Source organism: Pimephales promelas, chromosome 24 (assembly GCF_988280905.1).
Source record: "Pimephales promelas chromosome 24, fPimPro1.hap1.1, whole genome shotgun sequence".
Lineage (NCBI taxonomy): Eukaryota > Metazoa > Chordata > Actinopteri > Cypriniformes > Leuciscidae > Pimephales > Pimephales promelas.
The window spans coordinates 26,048,436-26,053,770 of record NC_142792.1 but is presented as its reverse complement, the minus strand read 5'-3'; the positions used below and the strand labels follow the sequence as shown (position 1 = coordinate 26,053,770).

The window sequence follows — 5,335 nt, the reverse complement described above, 5'->3', positions numbered from 1 at the left end:
GGAGACCAATGCTCGCTGGACAGAGAAAGAGGAAACATAGATGCATGCAACGTCCGCTGGGAGACCAATGCTCGCTGGACAGAGAAAGAGGAAACATAGATGCATGAAACGTCCGCTGGGAGACCAATGCTCGATGGACAGAGAAAGAGGAAACATAGATGCATGAAACGTCCGCTGGGAGACCAATGCTCGCTGGACAGAGAAAGAAGAAACATAGATGCATGCAACGTCCGCTGGGAGACCAATGCTCGCTGGACAGAGAAAGAAGAAACAGATGCCTGAAACGTCCGCTGGGAGACCAATGCTCGCTGGACAGAGAAAGAGGAAACAGATGCATGAAACATCCGCTGGGAGACCAATGCTCGCTGGACAGTGAAAATCATCAATTAGGGGTTTTAACAGGCATATATTAATTTTGAAAAGTGAGGTACTGGAGAGAAGACATCACTGCTGCAGCAGTTGAGAAACTTACCTGGAGAAACGGAGCTCCTGCAGGAGCAGAGGAGACATCACTGCTGTGGCAGTGGAGAAAATTAGCCAGAGAAATAGAGCTCTTGTGGGAGCAGAGGAGACGTCACTGTTGGGGCAGTGCAGGAAATTTGCCAGAGAAAGAGCTCAGAGCTGACCCGGCAGCAGTTGAGAGTGTTGACTGGCCGGGACTGAATCTGCAGCGCGGCTTACTTAGGGCCTGCTGCGGAGGCCTGGCGCTGGAGAAAGGCCTGTTCCTTCGCGTCAAGGGACAGCATAGCCTTGTCGTCCATTTCTCTATGGCAGGAATTATTTAATGGTCCGGTTTAAAGAAATTCTCGGAAGCAGATTGCAAATATTTCGCCCCTGGGTAGTGAGGACCCGTTTGTTTGGCCTGACGCTCACAAGATAATAGCAGAGGATTACAGCAAAGATTCCTAATTCAGAAGGAAAAAAGATTCTTCATCAAACGGGAAGAGCTAGATTCGGTCATGTTAGGAAGGTACTGTGGCGCCAAATGCTGTTAAACTGTCAATGAATTGAGGTAAGTTTGTTGTGTATACACCTCTAACTTGTTGATTGGGTTGATTAACAGAGTGTGCTCCACTCATGTCTAATTAGGCTTGATAACCTGAATGTGCTCCACATGTGTTTAATTATCTGAACGTGCTCCTCCCGAACTTTGTTAATAAAACATCATTTTGACGCGTTTGGACCCGAGTTCGAATCCGCCTTTTGCCGAACTCTCTCTTCTCCCTTTTCACTTTTCCCAACACCGAAACCGTGATATGACATTGTGCCTTTATAAAACAGCACAAGACTGTAATTAAGTAGCCTATATAGCCATTCTGTTTGTGCTGCGTAAAGTGCGCACTTTCCTCACGCAGTCATTTTGTTGTGCTGCGTGAGCATGGTGATCTGGTGTTTTCTCCAAAATAAAAGCTCAAGGGTTTATTTCCTGCAAGTGAAGAAATAAGGACAAAACTATTGTAATTTTCCTATACAATAGTGTAAGTAAAATATACTTTTGAAATATTAATTTTCATTTATACATTACATTTATAGGCTAGGCCTATATGGATTTTTCGTAAAAAGGAATAATTATATAAATCATTATTACATTATTATAATAATCATTTGGCATCCTAAAACAGAGGATTATATCATAAATAAAAAGATGTTTGATCCCTCTTTAATGTCCAGGTACAAGTCAAGGCTTTTCCTTTGTTCAATGTCACAGTTCATTGGTTGAAGCCGATTAAAGCTCTTAATTAACATTTAAAGCCAAATTAAAATTGGACAAACTATAAATTTGGTCTACAAGACATTGTGCCCAGGGGACATTGTGCCCTACAAGACATTGTGACCCCCCTCCCAACCCAACAAATCTCACTCCAAGCAAAACTCACAAGTTGGCAACCCTGGTATAGACAGCTCAGACTTTTATAGAGTAATCTATTGCAAATTTCAAACACATTAGTCCTCATTAATATTGCTTAATAATGTTAATGATTCTTCATGATTTCCATCTTAAATCATACGCTGAATCACATTCTGCAAAGCTCCTGTTCTCTAAAGGGGAAACAGTAGGAAACCAGTGAAAGTGTTGTGGTTATTCTGGTTATCATATATAATCCTGCCCGACCAAAGTCTCACATAAACAACATCTCCAACCTCCAGGATCAACACAACTCCATTAGAAGAGTTTAACCGATCCTTAGCATTATCAGCATCTGCTATAACCACATGCTGTCCATTCTTAACAATGGTTGCAGTACCTTGAGTTGGGCTATAACCAAATACAGAGAATCTGAACATGTACGCTCCTTTCAGCGGGGCTGTGAAAATACCTAAATCAAACAACAAGAGATACAGAATCAGATGTTTCATGCATGATCGCTTAATCAGCAAACACACTGTTTAAAAGTTTTGAAAGATGGCAGATCATTTAATTCTCTTACACACATCCCAGATAGCAAACTGACATTGAATCAACGTGGAAATATGACATTGAAACAACGTTGATCTGACATTGTTTTGCTCATCGAATTAACGTTGAACCAACGTCAGACGCATCATTCTTTCAAAACTAACGGAAAATCAACTTGAAATCAACGCGTTGTTTCAACGTTATGAAAGCAAACCAATTTTCGATTTTCATTTAGCTTTGAAGAATGCCGCGTCTGACGTTGGTTCAATGTTAATTCGTTGAGCAAAATCAACGTTGTTTCAATGTCATGAGAGACGTCGTTTCCACGTTGATTCAATGTCAGTTTGCTGTCTGGGATTACACAACTGCAGAGAGGTCTGAATGGAGCAGAAGGGTTTTCATTACTGTAAACTGAGTTTTATGACTCATTTCATTGATCATTACCTGTATTTGGGTTGTAGGCGTTCCCTATGTTTGTGAAGACGTTCCTGTAAGTTAGTGTGATTTCAGTGGTAAAAGGACCAATGTGTCCACTGCCATATTGCATCAGTGAAGCTGAAAAAGCTATTTCTCTGTCTGTTTTTGAAAAACATAAACTATATTGTGATATATTACATATATTACATGTGATATGTTACACTCTATTACACTGAGAAGGTATACTACTAAATTTAACATCATTCAAGCACACTTTCACCTCTATTTTCCTTTCTCAACTCCACTTGACCCAGAGTAAGATTTGATATTTCTGCGAAAGAATTAAGATTCTGTTAAATGACATTTACAATTATTATTGTATTAACACATTTTACACAGTATGTACTCAACTTTTACACTAACATTTACACCATGCAATTTATTTCATTGGTGTTTTACTTGGAGGATAAAAGATAAAAAAGATCCATTGATAAAAGAGTAAATGTTTTGGTGAGGTACCATCATTTTTCTTGTTCATCTCTTCCAGAATAAATGTCTGTTGTTCCCTCAGTCTCGTCTCTAAAGCTCTGATGATGGTTTTCTGCTCTTTATCTGTGGCGGTCAGTTCGCTGATGTTTGTTTTCTGCTCTGTAACTGTGGTGGTCAGTTCTCTGATGTTTGTTTTCTGCTCTGTAACTGTGCCGGTCAGTTCTCTGATGTTGGTTTTCTGCTCTTTATCTGTGGCGGTCAGTTCGCTGATGTTTGTTTTCTGCTTTGTAACTGTGGTGGTCAGTTCTCTGATGTTGGTTTTCTGCTCTGTAACTGTGGTGGTCAGTTCTCTGATGTTGGTTTTCTGCTCTGTAACTGAGGCGGTCAGTTCTCTGATGTTTGTTTTCTGCTCTGTAACTGAGGCGGTCAGTTCTCTGATGTTTGTTTTCTGCTCTGTAACTGTGGCGGTCAGTTCTCTGATGTTGGTTTTCTGCTCTGTAACTGAGGCGGTCAGTTCTCTGATGTGTGTTTTCTGCTCTGTAACTGTGGCGGTCAGTTCTCTGATGTTTGTTTTCTGCTCTGTAACTGTGGCGGTCAGTTCTCTGATGTTTGTTTTCTGCTCTGTAGCTGTGGCGGTCAGTTCTCTGATGTTTGTTTTCTGCTCTGTAACTGTGGCGGTCAGTTCTCTGATGATGGTTTTCTGCTCTGTAACTGTGGCGGTCAGTTCTCTGATGTTTGTTTTCTGCTCTGTAACTGTGGCGGTCAGTTCTCTGATGTTTGTTTTCTGCTCTGTAACTGTGGCGGTCAGTTCTCTGATGATGGTTTTCTGCTCTGTAACTGTGGCGGTCAGTTCTCTGATGATGGTTTTCTGCTCTGTAACTGTGGCGGTCAGTTCTCTGATGATGGTTTTCTGCTCTGTAACTGTGGCGGTCAGTTCTCTGATGATGGTTTTCTGCTCTGTAACTGTGGCGGTCAGTTCTCTGATGTTTGTTTTCTGCTCTGTAACTGTGGCGGTCAGTTCTCTGATGTTTGTTTTCTGCTCTGTAACTGTGGCGGTCAGTTCTCTGATGTTTGTTTTCTGCTCTGTAACTGTGGCGGTCAGTTCTCTGATGTTTGTTTTCTGCTCTGTAACTGTGGCGGTCAGTTCTCTGATGATGGTTTTCTGCTCTGTAACTGAGGCGGTCAGTTCTCTGATGTTTGTTTTCTGCTCTGTAACTGTGGCGGTCAGTTCTCTGATGTTTGTTTTCTGCTCTGTAACTGTGGCGGTCAGTTCTCTGATGATGGTTTTCTGCTCTGTAACTGTAGCGGTCAGTTCTCTCAGTGCTGCATGGATGTCAATGAAGCTCAGATGGTAGTTTTGTTGGTTGTCAGTTGAAGCTTCATCTCTCAAAGTGTCTGTTTGAGGTGGATTCTGTCCTCCGTCCTCAGATCTGAGCTGTTGACTGATCCCATTCTCATTGAGTCCTCCATCTACCTGATGCTGTACGACACACACAAAGGTTTCCAACAGCAGCAGTAAACACACTAAACCCTTCATTCTTCACTGATGTTTGTTTCCAGCTCTTGCTCTTCATCCTCACAGCCTCTCATGTTCCTTTTATAGTGTCCTGATTTACTGCCTTTTGTACTATATCTATATTTCTTCAGATAAATAATTAGTTCAAGTTAATTGTTAATTACAATGTTCAGGGATGTTCAGGGTTTAGTAGATGTTTATCTCTGAGTCAAAGTTATTTTCTATTGCACAAATGTTTTGACTAAAGTTCATGATCAGTGGTCGGTGTCCTTATGGGAAGCGGAGGGATAATCACAGAAGCACACACCTCTGATGATACAAATCAGTTTTCATGAATGGTTAAAATCTCACACTTAAAGGGTTAGTTCACCCAAAAATGAAAATTAAGTCATTAATTACTCACCCCCATGCTGTTTCTTCTTTCTCTGTCCAGCGAGCATTGGTCTCCCAGCGGACGTTTCATGCATCTGTTTCTTCTTTCTCTGTCCAGCGAGCATTGGTCTCCCAGTGGACGT

General features: G+C 41.5%; 1 pseudogene across 1 annotated transcript; it reads right to left on the bottom strand.

Moving 5' to 3' along the window:
* Nucleotides 1-1,892: 1,892 nt before the first annotated feature.
* Nucleotides 1,893-4,953, bottom strand: LOC148969301 (uncharacterized; annotated as a pseudogene). The gene is made up of 4 exons (XR_016149895.1): nt 3,335-4,953; nt 3,096-3,146; nt 2,843-2,974; nt 1,893-2,318 (listed from the first exon to the last, which is right to left on the bottom strand). The product of XR_016149895.1 is annotated as an uncharacterized LOC148969301 (transcript).
* Nucleotides 4,954-5,335: the final 382 nt, after the last annotated feature.